Raw genomic sequence first — 19,951 nt, forward strand, 5'->3', positions numbered from 1 at the left:
TGTCAGATATTGAGCTCCCTGGGTAGGCTCAAGAGGTTTGAATGGCTCAGATAAGCAGCTAAACTTTTTCATGCTTTTATCCCAGCTGACTGGAATGCGTAAATCTCTTGGGAGCGCAGAAGGCATGAAAGATCTACTTGAGGTTATCAAGCTTGTCCCCTGAAAGGTGTAATGGTTTCCACAGGTGGGAGGTGGACCCACACAACCCAAGGATGACCAAAATATCTGCTTGTTGCCGAGCTTGATGTCTTAGCTGCTGAAAAACACAAAATGTTTTCAGTCAGACACTGCAGTAGGATAAAACTGTCCTGTTTTGCCAGCTCAGTCTTTATGTGAGAGATGCTCTGATGATTTTTGGTGTGTTGGAATAGGTGTTAGAAAAGAGAAGGAAAAAGAGGGGACTAGAATACATTTGGGATAATATCAGAGAAAATACTCCTACTTTAAATTAATAACTGCATAATTTGAGGTAGTGGAGCACTCATAGCCATTTACTGAGCCCCTTTTGGGGGTAAGGGAATGTGTAAAAGTTAATCCAGTTCAACAAAAAGTAATCTTGTTATGAGTTAATGCTGGCAATTTCTAGGTTAGTGCGTGTCCACGAGGAATTGTCCAATGTGTATGTTATCTAATGCATGTCTATGTTATGAGGGGAGTGGGATTTTTGATTCACTCCTCTTGCATGTTTTTTAACAGAACAATTGCCATTAAAAAAATATACTTTAGAGAGGCTTAATTATGTTAATTATCACATATTTTGTTAATAACGTTTTCTTTTGAAGATGCCTATTAGAGGTTTTAAAGTGTTAATTTACTAGAAAATCAAATGGGAATGCTGTTTGAAATTTCCTTTTAAATTAACTTTACTTACTTTTATGTCCTAATTATATGGATATAATAGTTTTGGTGGAAATATTACAGAACTACAAATTACTGCTTAGATATTTTACTTAATACCAAGTCTCTAATCTTAATGTAATGTATCTTTTTTTCTAATCAACATATAGCCTTTGCATTTAAGTTCCTGATGTGTTTTGATCAAAACGTTTAAATAAGAACATTGATGCAAAGTAAAACTATCTTTGTGAGATAGCCCTCTGATACTGTTGAGCTCCTTCTGGGTAATCAGTTCCCCCCCATAGCATCTGTAATCTCTGCTGGAAAAAGTGTTGAGGGTGTTTTTTAGTATTTTAGCATTACCTCATCATGCATTAGGTAATACACAGTGATCCCTCTTAAAGCAAACTTTCTGTGGTGTTTGCAAGTCTCTCTAGGATGTGTAATTCCCTTCAAGTGTGACTGCCGTAGTGCTTGATACCACCAAAGCCCTGTAATTTCCCTACTGCATATAATCTTTATATTGGTGCACAGGTTGTACTGATACAGCTATTTCTCTGCAGTAAGAAGGATGACATTTCTGTGTATCGTGGGTTTTATATCAATAGAACTGCATTAATAGAAGGGGCCATACTGGAAAAGTAAGTGGAAAAACTTAGTAGCTGTGGCTAGTGGTGGACTTTGTGGTCAGCACAGGGACACTAATGTTTGCAGGATACCCAGGAGAACTCAAGCGGCTTTTGTGCCATTCGTGCTTCCCCTAGCATGATGGGTGATGCATCTATTCTTTGACTTCTACCTCCATGTTTGCTTACGGGAAGGAAGAGACGTTCTCCAATACTTGGGCTTCATGTAACTTTATTCCTCTTCAAGTCAGCAGTTGACTTTGAGATTAATTCCACTCCTTGTGTAGGAGTAGAATTTCTCTGAATGCTTCTGAAAAAACTGTTTTTTCTCTTCTATTCTGCGTGTATCACTTAATTTTTACTGTTGCAGGAAGAGTTGTGTACTAATAGTTGATTTTGGGGCTTGCAAGGCTGACTTTTCCATGTGATGTCCATGACAGGCTGCAGAAGACCCAGTTGGAGCAATATGATGGGTTGGTGAGCAAAGAGGGGCACTTGTCGTAAAAGCAGTGCAAGCGGTGTAAACCAAATATCCAATTTGCTCAGAAGGGGTAATTTGAGTTACTTTTAAATAGTTAGCTTTTATGGTCAATTGGGTACTGCCACATTACTAGTAATAAGCCATAAATCTATTTGGTATAATATGAGATCATTTTTTAAGACTCTCTGACTGAATTTTCAGGTAAAGAGGGGAAATTGAAATTTATAATCCATACCATTTTTTGTGTAATTGTTATTAATAAATTAGCAAGAAAGAGGCAGCAGATGGAATGAATTGTTGTAGTTCATTAATTTTATGATGGCTTTCTTTGCATGAGCCAATTATGTCTGTCACTGTATCTCTAAGCTGCAGTGGTGCCCAAAGGAAAGGGCACAGACAGGGACAAATCATCTTGGGGATTTCCTGCTTTCTGAGGTGGCCAGAGAAAATTTAGTCTCTGTTCTCACTAATAGCTTTGAAGGTATCAGGTCTCGAAAGTTGTTCACCAACGCTGTTCTTAATTCTACCTCCACAGACTGCGGTGGAGAGATGACTAGTCTTAAAGAGTATACACAAAACTGGTATCTTCTGTCTGAAATAATTACTAACTCTTGATGATGATGACAGTTTGAGTTTGACCTTGATGTGCCTTCAGGTTCTCAGGTGTGTTCAGGAATGCTTTCCAAAGACACCATGCTGCAAGTTGCAGAAAAAAAGAGACTATGTGGCTAAGGACAATAGGAAAGAAAAGGATAATTGTGATTTTGGTGCCTGTGGCCCAAGAAAGGTCCCTTTGTATACAGCACCATGACTTTAATTAGAAGATGCTCTGCCATCTCCTGAGCCCCTCTGTGATAATATGCTGATAAAGTTTCATGTGGAATGTGGGTTGATTTGCTTTACCTTCAGACCTTGTATTCTCAACTTGGAGATTGTGGTTGTTTTTCTGTCAGATGTATGCTTCACTTAATGACTGTAGTTTATTACCTGGTAGGTCATATCCTGTATATTTTAAGAACAAACACCTCTGAGATTGTGACTTGGTGGAAGGAGGTGACATGTTTCATTGCTGTTGTTTTCACTACAGCCTTGTGGAAAAACTAATTACCTTTTCATCTTGGTAAATTCAGAGGTCAGTTTACCACTACTATATCACAACATGACAGGGAACATGGGTAATTAGGTAGGCTGTGTAACCTGGATATTCCATGGATCTCATTACATCTTATTTAGAAAGGCTATAATTTGATTGGTGGAAAATTAAGGCATCTCCTCATGGGTCATTTTATCTTTCTGCAATAATAATTCTTGGCTTGATTAAAAATTGATCCAGTGTCTTAAAGTGAATTTATTATTGCTGCAATCTATCACCCACAGACAGATAATCTGGTTCCCATCTTTATCTGATTTGAAAAATCTGTCACTTATTATGTGTTGTTTTTTTCCCAATCATTTAAATTGATGGTTTGCTGAGGCAAGGCGTGCTACCATAGGCTTCTTGGCAAAAGCATGTACGAGACGTTCGGCTGGGACTTTTTACTGCAAAGAATCCGATACTATGTCAAGTATCGATTGGAACTGTTGTGGCATAATTTTCTTTGGAGGGGAAAAAAGAAGTGCAGAAATTTTGGATGCAGAGCGATAAGGAGGACAAGCAAGTCATATCGTTGGAGAAAATGGTTTGTGCCTGGATGGATTCTGCCTTGTGTGTTGCAGATTCTGCTGAGCACAGATCTTAAACTGGTCAACTTGTATAATGGGCTTTAGGAAGCACTGAAACCACCTAAGCCACCAAAAAAACCAGACCTGTTCAGCCCAAATAAGCAAAAAGACACAAATGGATTAACAGCTTCACGAGAATATCAGTTTGAGAAAATATTTTCCCCTCTGTCTGCTTGAGCTTTGGTGGATCTTCTTCAGGCTTCAGTTTTCATCTGATCTGCCCATGTAAAAGCAGAGTGTGAAATTCTGCTTGGGGAGGAGGGATCTGCAGAATTGTTTGAAAAACATCTCTGTTAAAGAAATGTTGCAGTAACCAATGCATTAAGAGTATTAAAAGGATTTGTTGCATGCCCATCTTCAACAACATTTATCTGTTGGATAAGATAATAGTTCCTTGTCATTTTAACACACTTTCTTTTCAGTTGTCCAACATACTATAAAAAAACAAGGTGGTATTCATCCCTGTCCAGGAACCTAGCAGATCCAGTTGTACCTATACCTAGTTGAATGCTGGCAACTATTACATATGGTCTGATTCCTGCAGCTACCCGGGAGAAAAAGAGGGATGAAAAGAAGATTGTGCAGCCAGCCTGTCAATGAGGTGGGTGGGTGAGAGACGGAATGGTTATTAACATTCTGTTGTGTGGCTTTAGACTGGGGCAAAAAGGGGAAAAACAAATAGAGGCACATGATTTTTGTTGAGTTTCTTGAAGCAGAGTAAAAGCCAAGGCAGCTGTTTCAGCAGATTTCCTATTGCTTAAATATGGTGGTGCTTATCAGAGGCAGTTTGGCCCTGGAAGTTTGCATAGTTTGGTATAGAAGGTCATCTACAAATTTAGAATGGAGGAGGGGGAAAAAAAAGGCAGTAGAAAATAATTGATACAATAAACCTATGGTTGTGGAATAGAAGATGGTTGGCGTTCCGGCCTCGGTGTAGTCAATGGGAATTTTGCTGCTGATTTTTGTAAGGCTGAAATTTCACTTTGTGCGTGTTATAAAATGTGTCCTTTCTAACCTAGTATAGGCTGTCTCTAGACAGCCCCATCCAGATCGGTGCCTTGGCGATTCAGGACTGAAATTCCAAAATGGATTTTATTGTTTTGTCAAGACAATGGACTAAATGATTGCCAAATTAGCATAGTCAAAAAGAAAATCACTTTGTTCCTTCAAACCAAGCTGCAGGGTACTTTAGCCTTTCTTGAGGGGAACAGGCTGGTGGTGTAGTGTGTGTTTATTTATTTTATTTATTAAGGATTTTAAATGTGGACTGCAACATTGAGTTGATTCTGTTTATGTAGAGTAAGCATGGTTGGCTTCCTTTCCAGGACTGTGAGGGTTACATGTAACCTATGATGCCAGATCCTAATCAGAACAAGAGGTGGGACTCTCAGAGGTGGGAGAAATAGCCTTGGTAAATGAAATTTCCGCACTTATCCTGTCTGGGTCATTCACTGCATTTGTTCAGTCTTCAGACCTCCATGTCCTGTTTCAGTTTTGGAAAGGGACTGCTCAGAAATGCATTCCTGATATGACTAATGTGTATGAGGTAATGAAGTCCCATTGATACAGGGATTCCTCATCGATTTGCACTCTTTGTGCCTCCCAAGTTACTGTAGATACTATCTTGCTGCTGTTAATGCTTTCCCCGGAGACCAGCTGCTCATTGCTTATTGTGTGTCTGAATTCCGTGTCATTAGACCTGACCACAGAACTGGATCACAGATAAAAGCATGAGGTGTTGCTTTCTCTGCCACATGTTGCTAGCAATGTGTGAATAAAACATCCAGATATGTAAAGCTGTGCATCATCTTAGATCAAGCTAATAGACTTGGAGGTGGTTTTCCCTGTTGTGTGGCACTGAGGGTACCAATAGTTGATGATGCTCTGTTTGTTTGATCTCCTTAAATACCAAACCAAACCAAACCAAACACCAAATTTCAAGCTAAGCTATGGTTAGATTTGATAATTTAAAAAGATGTTTCTGAAAGTAGAGGATATTTTTATATATATATATATATATATATATGAATTGATTTGTATTTGGAATGAATGTCCTTAGTGCCTAAAAGATCTTGAATATAAGTAAAATAGTTACCCTGCTGTTTTAAAAACGACCTGGTGTCTCCACCCAGGAAGTAACACCAGGAGAAAACAGGGCCAACAGCATTGTGGGAGTAAAAATAAATAAAACAAATCCATATAAAGTGTAACCCGTACTGAGTTTTGATGTCCAAATCAGCATTACAGTCTGTGGAACGTGTTACAAGATAAGACCATACTTCTGCATCTCTTTTTTTTAATTATTAATGTATTTTCTGCTGCTACTTTATTATAGAGGGATGTTTTTTGTACTTCATACCATTTGGGCTGAATCCAGACCTGAGATTCCCAAGGCAGAGCTGACATGCTTAAACCATCTTCTCTGTCACCTCCTGCCCTGCAGACTGCTCAGGGCCTCGTTCCCAGGGACCAGCTCTTCCCATGGGTTCATGGGCTGCAACTGAGTTCTGCTAAAATGAAAATATATTTACATTAGAAATCATAAAACCACATTTTGTAAATAGAGGTTTTATGAGGTTCCGTTGTTTTTTGTTTTTTCTTAGTAAGTGTAATGCTGGCTTTAATCTTCTTGTGCTCATTCCTAGTAAATCTACAGCGCTCTGTATAGTGGGTGAGTTTTCCAAAGCGTGCAGCCCTGCCTTGTGGTGTGGGCACTCGGAAGAAGTCAAAGGGATTCAGTGGGAGATTGCTGTGCTCACTTGAATGTGACATCAGTTACTTGGCTTCCTAAACTCTCCTTCAGGCTGTCAGGCAATTAATTGCTTTAGAAGGTGTTGGCTTGCATTTTCACTTTCCTTCTCAGTATCTGTGATTTCCTCACTAAAGAAATACCCGAGAACATCCATCTCCTGTCTTGTCTAATTAGATGAGCCTTCTCAATCATTATCGGGTCATTTGTCCAGTCTGTTTCTTCTCACAGGCAACAAATGAGGCAAGGTTCTTGCTATATTCACTGCCAGCAGTGATAGCAATGAAGAAGGGAGAGGGGAAAATGGTTCACAGGGTATTGATGCAGATGCTAGTGCTGAATGCTGTGCCATATCTGAAATCAAATGGTTCTTTCTCTCTGCCCTTCCCCTTATTTATAAACTTCCTTTCTCCTGTTCTTTATAACTGTTACTAAAGCGTGAAAACTAATTACCACATTGTGTAGTTTCACTTACTCATCCCTCACATATAAAGTGTTTTCTGTGCTCAGAAAACACTGAACTGCGGGGAAAATCCAGTAATCTATGTACAAATAGAAAAAGAACCAAGCACAGAGTGTGTTAGAGGTAGTGTACGCCATGAGCACTCTTACCTGAGCAGAGTCAGTTGTACTGGGCCATCAGTCAAGTTTTTACATGTAATATTGAATATTAAGAGAGGTACCAAGTGATTCAAGGTAAAATGAAGTTTTGTAACTACAATGTTAGATACTGCTGGTGATCTCAGGTTATTTGGTATATCACATGTAATGATTTCGGGGACGCGGGGAGGAGAGGAAAAATAAAAGGGAAGAATAATTAGAAAATGAATCATGGGAGTTTGTAACCTGTAATTTCGCATGAGCATACAGTGCTGCTTTTGAGGAATAGCTGTTATAACACCCATATAACCAATCTGAAGTACCAAAAGAAGTGTTCTGCTGGATCAACAGATGTTCTGGGGGGTCTGACCCACTCAAAGAAAAACTATACATCTCTGGTTCCTTTGGAATCATCTCTTTGGCACAGTACCTTTCCTAGTGTGTTTGAAGCCTTTTTAGGTGTGATCTGGGATGCATATAAGCTAGGAAAGAGTGATTCCCTCTAAATACAACATTTTTAGAAGTGTTACATGGGACAGAGAAGATATTCTTGCTGGAGGGACATCCATTCTGTGCATTTTTTTGGTGTGTGGGTTTTTTGCTTTCTCAGATGGTTCTTCAAAAACAATTTTGTTAGGAAGATACCCAAAGACCAGAGCAGTGTGTTATGACAGGAGGCAGGAAGGATGGCAGGTGGCCATCCGTAGAAGGTCTTTCTCCTTGTCACTTTAAACCCTGCCTCTTCTATGATATTTGGCTCCAATACCTTAATGTTGTTTTACGGGCATCTCAGAAGGTTTGTTGTGACTGCATGGCAGAAGTGGAATACTGTATGACAAAGAAGTTGGAAGGTAATTCTGTTGATTGTCTGCTCAGACCTCCTGTTGAAAGCCTTGGATTAGCTTTTCCAGGGTCCTGTCAAACTGAGTCTTGACTGTTTCCAGCGACGGAGATTCCACCACCATCTGGGCAACATATTTCAATGCGTAATGGTTCTCATGGTGAAGAATATATATATATATATATATATGTATGTATAATTTTTTTTCTAATTTGTATGGAATTTGCCCTGAAGCAACCTGGTTCTCTGCATAATATTTGGTGTATTCTTTGCCACTGTGATTGAAGGGCCATTTTACAAACTACTTAGATCTATTTGAAGATAAGTATGTATATGGTAAATGAACACATGAATTGGAAATGCATATTTTTAGAGGAGCATTCATCTGAGAATGAAAATAGATTTGACCATGATTTGAAGTTATATCCAGGCCAACAAAAATGCTCATTCCTAAAGTATCCAAGTTCAGTTTCATTTACTAGCCATGGCAATGGTGGAATGATATTGCCCTGGATGTTACAAAGCTTTAATGCACCTGTTGATATCAATAGAAATATTAACGCTCTTTTGTGGGCCTTCCTTCCTTAGCACAATGCAGGCTCATTTTGTGTACGTGCTCTCCTATCAAAGGCATCCTGACAGTTGTTAAATCTCAAATCTGTTCTTCTTTATTGCTTTGAGTTAAGAAACATAGGCAAGGATGAAAAGAATAGAAGGGAAAGTTGGGCATTCAGGGAGAGAAATGAAAGCCATTCTGGGGAATGGAGGCTGCAGAATAGAAGACTCACACATCGGGGGAGAGATTTGTCTGAGGGGACAGGCAATAAAACCACGTCACAAAAGTGTGGGGCACGGGGCAGAAGAAGAAATGGACAAAGGCGACTGCAAATTGATTTCTTGGCTTCCTGGAGATGTGCAATCCAAATGATTAACTGCAAAATCTGTGATTTGATAGATCTGGTGCAATAGAAGAAAGATCACATCCTACTAATGAAGCAATGCATGGTTTGATTATTTGTGGTTTTTTTCCCTTTGTAAGTTTTCTTTATCTAAATACGTCACTGCCAAACTCAGTGTTTGCAGGACTAGGTCATTTCAGATGCGAAATCCCTGCTGTTGTGTGGTGCTGCAAGGCACAGTGTCTTTCTAGTAATAATGTTCCCTTTTGTCAGTGGCTTCTGAATGGCTAATGTGATTGCATCAAATGTGCAAGAACTGCTGAACTTGATTTTTAAATATATCAAGACAGAGTATTTGTTTAGAATTAGATGGCATTTGACCAAAATACTCTAAGAATAGCAAGCTGGGATTTCTGCCTTCACTGGGATGTGAAGAAGAAAATGTATTTCTGGGGAGAAAAGGATGGCGATTCAGTTGGTGAAGTGCTATTACCATCCTCCTGTTTTTCCTCCCAAAAACTGGTATTTAATAATTGCCTTCATACAAACACTGATTAAGGTAGGTGGGATCAAGGGATTATTTCACATGAGCCCTGTTTTAGCAGTGCTGCTCCCATGGCTGAATTTTTGGGTTGGGTTTCGCGTGAGTTCCCGTTTGCTCATCACAAGCACAACTGAGCACTTCCCAGCAGCGTATTAAGCAACATGTTCAGAATTTCTCACCTGGGGAGAAAACAGATGATGTAAAAAATAGTCACAGAACTGTGGTTCACTTCTGGTTTTGAAGTCAGTTGGTTTGTTTGTGAAAAGCAATGAAATTTGCCCTTGTTTTTTGAGGGCGCTTATTTGTCGGGGAGCACCAGGGAATTAGAACCTTGATTTGTTGTAGAAAGCCTTGCTTGCACTAGAGAAGTTCTTAACTAAATGAGTCATCCTTGATATTGTCTTACACAAATGTTTTTGTCTTGTCCTGTGCTTCTGGTGCCCTTCACCCACAGCAGCAAGTGCCTTGGTGACAAACACCATGTAAAACCTGGAGGTCCATGAGAGCAGCAAGAAGCAAGGCTGCTTGGATGGACTCTCCAAATCAGCATTTCTGACTCAGTATTGCAGTTCGTTGCACTGACTGGCCTTTCCAAAGTGGTGGAGGAAAATTGTCTTTGCACTGCTATGAAATCAGTGTTTCAACTATTTATAGATTTGCTCTAATTCCTCCTACCGCTGTGCTGCCCAAAGGCTGTAAGGAAGCATTACATTTTTCTGTTTTGCAGAAGATCGTTTTATGGGGATAAACTTACCTTGTTTCCCCAAAAATAAAACAGTCTTATACAATTTTTGCTCCGAAAGGTACTTACTTTATTTTTACATGTATAGCTGCCTGGACATTATTTAATTTGACTTTTTTTATGAACTGTAACTATGGCTCATTTTTGGAGTAGGGCTTATTTTGAGCATCCTGAAAAATAATGCTGGGGCTTATTTTTGGGTGAGGCTTATTTTTAGGTAGGTCTTATTTTTGGGGAAAGAGGATATCTGAATTGCTGTAGTCGCACAGTGGCTTGTGTCCACACTGGAAATACAAAACAACTTTCAGCCCTCTGATGTTTGACTTCCTGACCTTTTGGCTTCAAATTCATTTGTACTCTGCTTGTCATACAGTTGTGGTTTCCAGTTCAAACCACGATTTGAGCAACTCCCTTCCCCCAGCCTTTAATGAAGATGTTTACCTGAGTCGCATCTGTAGGATGTGACTTGCAGCCTTGGCTTAGTGGAGGAAGGCCCAAGGCTGGCCTGCCAGAGGTGAGATAAATTGGGACTGAAATCCCCTGGGAGAGCCTGAGGTGTGAAAGCTGTTTTGCTATGACTAGCTCTCATCAGTAATGATAACCCCTCAATTTTGTGCCACCTAAATTCCCCCAAAATTATATGCTAAATATAAATATTCATTTTATAAATATGCATGTTAATTAAATATACATTTATTTTAAATGCATGTGTTAATTATACATGTTACATCAGATCACAATTAAGTCAATAGAAATTGGAGATTTGCATATAATCATGCTTGTATACTAATCAGTTGTCAGTCTAGAAAGCCGTTTTCTGCATCTAGACAGGATATTGCCTTGGTCCAGTGATCAGTTCAGAGATCGAGTAGCAGCCCCAGTTATTTTGTTTTTATGGATTTTCTTCCTATAGAAGAACAGGAAGAGATGTTACTCCTTCTCTGCAGTGTATAAATGATGCCCAATATTTCCATCATGTTTCATTTTACTTCTTCCAGTCTAGATTTAGGCCAAATGAGGTTAATCCTTTGATATGTCAAAACTCTGGTAAAGCTACCTCAGTGATGTGATGTGTGATGCAAATTCTCTGTAAGTAATGCACATGTGCTGCTTTAATGTAACTTTGCCTGACCCCAGATCTTCTGGGGAAAATGTGAGCAGTTCCACATGATGTACTGGATAGTTATGATCATATTCCCTTGTCTGCCTGTTGATTTCTGCAGGTTGTGGGAGTTTGGAGTGCTTGTCATAGTCTTGTTCTGGGTTCAATTTAAATTCAGGGTTGGAACCTGTGTTTACTGTATTAAAAACCATTTGAAACGACCATGACTTTGGTTCTTTGATTGCAGAACTATTCAGAAAGCAGCATTACTTGAGTTTTGTTTATCTAAGGTGTTTCTCAAATGGAAGGTGATCTTTAGGGTTCTGTTTTGCACAGATGTATTCACTGATAAACTCTTTTCCATGAAAGGTAAGTCTTGGTATCCTTAAGAGTCAGGTCTCCTGTTGTGTCAGAACAGGCTCGTACTGATTTTGGGGGAGAACATGAGAAAGTGTTGGGGTGCTTGTTCCTCCAACATTCTCCCCATGTGCTCAAATCCTTAGTTTAGTGTTGCAAGCTGGACCATAGTCGCTGCAGTCTCTCCATGCACTCCAGCAATTGCTTGTTGACTTTTTGTCCTCAGCTTTAAATTCATTTTTTCCTTAGAAGCTTTATCATTATAGACTGCTCTTCACCCTGAATAGGTAGCAGGTTAAAACCCATCAAGGTATGAAAACAAACCCTGTGAAAAGTACCTATTTCATCAGTCATTTTAATCTTTAAAATATTTACTTCAGGTATCCAGGACACCATTGATTGCTTGCTGTATTATGTAAATCTACAGAAGAAAATAGGTCACTCTTCAGATTGTCTTCTTGTAACGATGTAATTAAGCTGCATTAAGACAATTACTGTATTTTAAGTACTGACTGTTTCTTTAAAAAACAATGTAGTTTTAGGTTTTGACAGTGATATATAATTCCCTATTTATTATGTTTTAATTAAAAACACCAGTAAATAGGATTAAAACCAATTGTATGTTAATTTAACATAACCATTGCATTTCTAAGGTAATATAGATAGTCTACAGTGCACTAATTATAGAGGCAGAAAGGGGAAAGAAATACCCTGCTAACTGTTCGAATCAAGAGTTCTAGCAAATAGGAATCCTGCACCAAACAGCTCTGGGCTCTGCTCATGTTTGGGTCTGCATCTCTCATCCATTAAAGCGATGGTGTGTTTGGTCTTAACTTTAAGCATTGCAGAGGTTTTGTAGGTGCTGGGGAGGTTGGCTGTAGTTTTGATGCCAGCATTGTGACTTTAGCCGATGTATCGGAGAAGTCTGTATTTTGGCTTTTGCGAGTCTAAGAATTCAGATGAACGGACTAGAAGGACAGAAGGTGGAACAGATTTTGAGAAGATTCCAAGATGCCCAAAAAACATCTGCAACTTTTACCCACTCCTCATAATGGGACAGATCTTGTAAAAAGTGGCTACCTTGCCGTATCCAAAAGGTTAGCAAAAATAAGAGAATAATCAAGAAAGCACATGTGTGGGGGAAACATTGTTCAGCACAGACATAAGCACTGTGTCAAAGTTCAGAAGCAAACAAACAAGTTGCAAGAAATCAAGTAAATTTTGGCCTGTCAAGAGTCTGTGAAAAACGTGGTCTTCAGCTGTATGATGACATGAAAATGAGGTTCCTGGTCAGTCTGCTTCACTCTTGAATTCCCACTACTGCTATAATTTTTTTTAGTGTCTAAATTAAGACAACTGTTTCTATGTCCCAAGGCCAGCAGCTGTGGACAATAGATAATTCCTTCAGAATCAGCTCTTCAATCATACACATTGCTTGTGAGACCTCTGATTATTCTCCCTTTAGGTGATTAGATTGTAACTGTGAGTATTACTTACGTTTGCACAAGACTAACATCATAACTCGGGTTGGTAACTTTGATTTGAAAGAAGGAAATGCAGTAGGCACATTTCCAAGTTCCATCAAAGCTCAAGGTGTTACAGCTGCAAGGGAATTTACTCAAGTGAAGTGAAAAGGGATTAGAAGAACTGTAACCTGGAGAAGGTTGAAAAGGCCACCTTGAAAGGGAGTTGTTTGGCCAGAGGGAGTCCATGAGAGGTACTCCTCAGAGGTGGAATTTTGGACTTGTCCATATTTAATGTGTTTTGCGAGAAATTACGGGGCACAAACTCAGTCATGAAATTTGCAAAGGATACAAAAATAGATGAACATCTCGTCATTAAGAACTAGACAATCTTGTCGAGGAGTGAGACAAATAGGATGATACTGTTGCAGTGTATTCTAAGTCACAAGTGTGAGAATTAAGAAGAATTTCTGCCACAAGCAGGAAAGGCCATGTTTGGACATAATGGTGGAATCAGACCTGCATGTATTAAATGGTCTCCTGATCACAAATTTATTGTTGTTATTAATGACCGGAGGTTAACACAAACTTGGAATATGTCCTGTGAAATTGCTGGGGGAAAATCATGGGTGAAAACATGTGTGAATAGTGGTCAGTTTTTTTTTTTTTTGCTCATCCCTGTTCCCAAAGGAAGAATTCAGCCAGGAACATGTGCAGGGATGTGGAGGAGGAAATATAAAAGCTGCTTTTTACAATGGAAGACTACAACTGCCTATATATTTAGTCCAGGTAAAATCGAGAACACTTGAACTTTTCATAACAAAGAAGGGAAAGATTCAGGATGGGGAAAGAATTATTTGTTTTAAAGAATAAGTATTAAGAATAAATAGCTGTTAATAGGGCAGGAGTATTGGGGGTTTTGCCTCTGTAATTCTCCATTTATTCTTTGCAACACAATTTTTTTATGAGGCTCCAACCAGTGCAATGTCTTCTGCAATTCCCTGGCTCCTGAAGGCCAGGAGGAGTCAAGCACAGTCCTCTGCATCCACTTCTAGGGACTGGACTTGTGCTTGGGGTGTCCACTCGGATTCTGTCACCCTCCGCAGAAGCACCTGCGAAGGGATTAATTCACACATAACTGAAAGCAGCAGCTGGAACTGAACCTGGCATTACAACAGGGAGGTCCCCCGTACACCTGGTTTGCCACCTCGCAATGAGAATGGGGACAGTCTAACCTGGTCACCACGATCACCTCTGGAGCAGCACCTGAAATCCTCTTCTGAGAGAGCCACTGACTAAAGCATGTGCAGGATGAGCAGTCAAGGTAGAATTTAAGTGAAGCAAAAGAAGTGTTTCAAATTACAGGTTTGTAGCTGACTGCTGTTAGTCAGCCAATTTTACCCAATTTGCACTCATGAATACAGATATTTTTTTTTCCTTTTATTCTTGATGTGCAGGTGCACCCCTGCTGCACCAGGCATGTTATTTCAGGCTGCTGGGAAGATATGGCTGCCAGGATAAGTTGTTACAGTTAAATTGTATATCTATATTATACAAGGTATATAATACTTATTCATATCTGCAAATATTCACTCATATGTAATTCTGCATATAATTATTATATGTATATACAGAAAAAAATCAAACTCACCAACTGCCTGCTACCTGTTTTGCCATTTCTAATCCTCTTCTTCATTCCAAACATCCTCAGGAGTCCAAGATAACATTTTTAAATAAACATTTGAGCATTTAAGTAAAACTACTTCTCTGTGCAAGGAATAATATTGTGAGTCTTGTAGCCTTAACAGTAATCATTCATTGGTCCTTCCTGGACTAGAAACTAAATCTATTTGTTTCAGATTAATAAACAACAGTAATATCTCTGGCACCAGTGAAAAAATGAAATCTTTATTTTCAATGTAGCTAGTGGAAATGTTACTGTTGGTGCTTACCTAAATCCAGATCAGGTGAATAAGGTATAAAGATGTGTTAATTGGCATGGGGGTTTTTTAATCTTGATTTTACTTAATGGATATAATTAATAAATTTTTATCCAGATAAAAAGTGAGATATATTTTGTTTAAACTTGTATTCCGGGCATGTCCTGGGAGGTACCAAGCACCCCGAAATCATCTGCCATCTGTGGGAGCTGCGAGAGTTCAGTGCTGAGCAGAAAATCAGGCCCTTTGTGTTTGGAGAATGCTAATCCATTGTTATGGTTTCCTTTTAAACTGAAAATAAACACAATGTGTGTGCTGTTAACTTAGACAGGTGCTAGAGCCGACAGCTCGAGGTTTAAGGGCAGGGGTCAAGCAATCAAAAGTGGTCCCCTCTTGCATAGCTCATCAAACAGGGAGAGCATCAATGGGCTCAGTGGCCAAGGCTGCGAATTAATCAGCTCAGCCCTCGGTGTTTAGCCATGCTGATTATGGACTGGCCAAGTGAGCAGGAGATGACAGGCTGGAGAAGCTAACGTAATAGGAGTTCGTTTCCCAACAAAGGCAGGGAAGAAAGATCAATTTGCAATATTCTTTTCTGTACCCACACAACAAAGCAGAAACATGAAAGCAGAACATTAAGGGATGCTCCCTATGAACTGGACAAATCAATAAACATCAGTGGTAAGGGGAGGAAGAAAAAAAAGTTTCTCGTTGTGTTGTGTACCCTGAGGCCTTTTCTGTCTTTGTGAAGTGCTGAGTAGCAGTGGCCTCTGTCATGTTTCCTTTCACCTACATGGTGTCATCTGCTTCAGTCTCAAGGTGAATGCTGGTTTGCACCATCCGAGCAAGTGTTGAGGGAAATGATTCCCTCTCGTAGGGAAGAGAAGGTAGGAAGCAACAGGCTCTGTAGAAGCTGCAGTGGCAGCTCCATGTGTAGCTCCATTTCTAGGACTAGAACCTGGGATTTGGTGCTTGCACCAGGGGAGAGGTTTCAGTGATTTCAAAGATTTCAATTCAGAACTCTTGAATAAGTGCCAGTTGCTTTCAGAGGGAAGCACCAAGTACAAAACCTGATTTGAACTTTTATTGGAGGATAAATTCCCACAAGCAGTAGTTGGGACAATGTTAGAAATCCAGTGAAGTAATAGAGAGATGCATCCAGTTTGGGGAGACTAATATTGAGTTCTAGTAGCACTTGGGAAATGGAACTGCAACTAAAAAGAGAAACGTTCATTGCAGCCACTACCAAATCTACACTGTGTTGGGCCACTTACTTTATCATCTTAAATATTTGGCTGTGAGAGCCAGGACTATAAATGAAACTTTTTTCCAGCAGTGTTACAGCTTTGCACTGACCGTTTTTTACCTGTATATAAAATACATTTTTAGATGCACATTCAGTGTGTGCTGTTGGTGAATGATTTTTCTTTTGGCTTCCTGGTGGGTTTGGTGGAGGAGTCCTTGCTGTCTTGGCACTTTTAAAAATTAAATTAATTAATTAATTAAATTGTGTAAAATGCTAAAGCATGCAATGCCCCTTTGTGACAAAGCATGTGCTTTACAAGGCACATGGTATGAACAGGGTGTGATCTGCTGTCATGGAGCTGGTCATGTGTCTGGGGACCTTGTCAACCTGGGCACAGTGTCCCTGCACCCAAAAGAGCTGGTCTGAGGACAACACCCGTGGTGCTGGGGATGGCAGCAGTAGCTGCAAAGTACTTTTCTGGTAAATGAAAATAAGCATTTAGGACTAGAAAAGGTATTTGTGTTTGCCAGCAATTTTGTTAGGTTATTCTGTTATTTAGGAACTGTTTTCCCCAGTTCCCAAATGCGGTAAGTCAGCCCTGACAGGTTGGGCCAGGAGGAATGCAGAGCGTGCTAAAAAGAAACAAAACTCAGGAGATGCTAAAACTGAGTGTTGACACCTGTGAACAGGGTGTTTACTTGCAGAGCCAAAACAGGTCATCACCAAGTTATATATATATATATATAGGTGTGATGTTATGTCGTGGCTAAGGCACAGGTAAGAAGGAGATGGTTTTTGGCTGACTATTTTCTGGCAAATTTGCAGGGTGGATAGATTCAGAAAAGGTTATGAGAAACCTGTAGTTTTTCTTCTTATTCATGATCAAGAAGTCCAGCAAAGGGGAGGAGAGAGGAGTGGGAACAGTTGCAGAAACCAAACTTGTGCCTTGGATTAGTGTCTGAAGTACTAGAGAGTCAAGGAGAGCTGCCTGGTACTTGGTAAAAGTAAATTGATGTGAGTTTTATAGAACAGATCATCTTTGCGTGAGCAATGCACCCGTGCACCAAACTCAAATCTCTGGTTTCTGGTTGCTGTGTGAGCGGAGAACTAAGCTGCTCCCTCAAGCCTTGGGCTGTGTTGGGCTTCCTGGAAGTTATTGGGGAGACTGAGAAGAAACTATGACCTGAGAGATGTAGAGAGTCTTGAAAATAAGTAACTTTATAAATCTTGGGGAAGGAGTTACTGAGACAGATGCAGGGCTTAGTGCTGTCCCTTCGTCATGCTGCTTATCTGTTAGTCATCAACAAGGCTTAGTCACAATGCTCTAGGGCTTGTTAGTCCTTTAAAAGATTGGAGCTAAACAAGTTACTTGTGCACTATTCACAGGTTACACTGGGGTTCACGTGGATTTCACACAGAAAAATCTGTGGTTTGTAACATTTTTTTTCTTCCTCTGCAATGAGATTGTGTGAACTTGAGAGTTCTGAAATAGTTGTGCTGAGGACTTGAAATATTTAAATATCTGCAAAATATGTTTTGAAAATAATACATTAATACTGAAGAAATCACATATAATATATATTTCCCAGTAAATTGGGAATGAATTCTGGTTAGAGAGTTGAAGAGTGGGATTTGTTATTTAATTTACTTGAGAATTCAGTTTTGCATCACCTCCCTTACCTAGTGTGTGTGCTGGTTACGTTTCTCTGGGTCGCACACAGCTTTTTTGGCAATTACAGAGTTAGAATGTGAAGTGTTCAAAGGTTTGGTGGGACAGCTGACTTCCCACCTACGTCCTAAAATAATCATCAATGGAATAGTTAAAATTGAGGTCTTAGTTTTAAAAATATATTGTCATATTCAAGGTGACAGGTTTCTGGGGTGGAAAGCCAAGGCCATGTGTGTTCTGCTCTAGGGGAACGCTTCGTAATGAGAATGGTAGATATTTGCTATATTTAAATAAAATAAGCTTTTCCTTTACAGTGGACTTGAGCTCTGCTGATGTATCCAACTAGATGAAAGGAAGAAAAAAGTATTACATAAAATTCTCAGGGGTAGTTTGGATAGGCTAAAAAGTATAAATACAAGTATTGAAATCCTAATGTCACCTGGGTAGACTGGAAAATGTTACCTTGTCTTTTCAAATAATACTGACAAGAAAATCTTGTCAATTGACAAGAACCTTTAGATGTGTATGTAGTTAAAAATGGAGCAGGAATAATAGCTGGTCTGTTTGACATAGCAAAAGTGTTGAGGGTTTTTAAATGGATAAATGTTATCAACTGTTTTCACTGTGTGAAAACCACAGCCTATTAAAAAAAAAAATCTATTTTTGACCATCAGGTGTAACATCATTTAATTACTTAATTTCAATTAAATATTGCTGGTTTATCTGGTGGAAGTGCTATTCCACTTCTTGGGAATATTTACAGGTTTGTAGATATCTTGGCTATTGCAATGGTGATGGAATGGAGATTAAATTAGAGGAGAGGATGGTAGTGACTGCTGAGGAGGGAAAGGGACCAAAAAGGGGGCATCTCTTCTGAGGTCATCGTGCTCCAACCCTCCTTCCTTGCTCCAACCCTCCTTCCTTGCTCCAACCCTCCTTCCTTGCTCCAACCCTCCTTCTTGATTTCTCCTACATTAAGATATGGAAAATAAATAATTGCAGGAGGAAATGCCTCGAAATATATGTTTGGGTTTTTTCTCCTCTTCGTTATCTGGTGTAGACTTCAAATGTGCCATGGGTTTCAAAAATCCTATAGAACATCAGAAGCTTCCTGCTAAACACCTGATTTTCTCAAGTTGTGTGTGGGGTTTGTTGTGTTGTGGGTGTTGGGCTTTTTGTTGAGTTCTTTTATCTCTCAGGATTAAAATGGGATGTATCTTGGCCTTTGGGTCATGAAGAAGGCTGCAAGGTTGGCATTTGCTCATCAAGAAATGTTCTGTGTGTGGTTTTTAAGTCTTCATTCCAGGTCTTCTGGATCAAACCAGTTCTAAATACTGAAATAACAAAAAGAGCTGGAAAGCAGACCCGATCTAGCTGATGTTAATTGACAAGCTCTTTGTTTTTCAGACTTAACTGCTTGTAGTTGATTTTCTAGGTATCCTGTCTCTTGGGACTGTTAGTTTTGAGGATCTTTGCAACTGCCTTTCAGCATTACGTCCCACTCCAGGGACTATCTAATTTTGACACTGTTCCAGCCAGTGCTGGCTCCTAAACACTCAGAACAGACTTCACCTCCAGTCGAACATTCCCCAGAAGTTGTTCTGATTTTCACAATCCCTTATTTTCCTTGTGTTTCAAGATGTACTTTGTGATATGTCTGAGATCTGCTGCATTCTGTTCCTCTCTGCTACTGTATCTGATTAGCTTGTTTTAGGGAAAATTGCAGCTAGTTTGTGGTATGATAGGCACAGTGTACAAATGATTATCCTTACAAACACAGTGTACAAATAATTATACCTACAAATGTTACAAATAATATATACTCTTCTGACTTGAGGAATGTGAGGACTCTGGACAGTTGGGTCTAATTTTTATGTCTGGTTTTAGGTAAGCAAAGTTGCAACTTAGAGCTCATTAAACTTCTTAGAAATTATTGTTTTCATTCTGCATGTGAATGAAAACACAGTTGAAACTAGATTTATTGGAAAAAACTTCAATTGTTTTAAATTATTTCTTAAAATGAAAAGTGGAATTAAAAAAATGAGTAAAGTACAGCATTTTAACATCACATAATGTTAAAAAAGTTAATTTCCCCCACCCTGAAAACATAATCCAAGTCAGCAGCTTTGCACA

The sequence above is a fragment of the Nesoenas mayeri genome, assembly GCF_963082525.1.
Source record: "Nesoenas mayeri genome assembly, chromosome: 3".
In the NCBI taxonomy this organism is placed as follows: Eukaryota; Metazoa; Chordata; class Aves; order Columbiformes; family Columbidae; genus Nesoenas; species Nesoenas mayeri.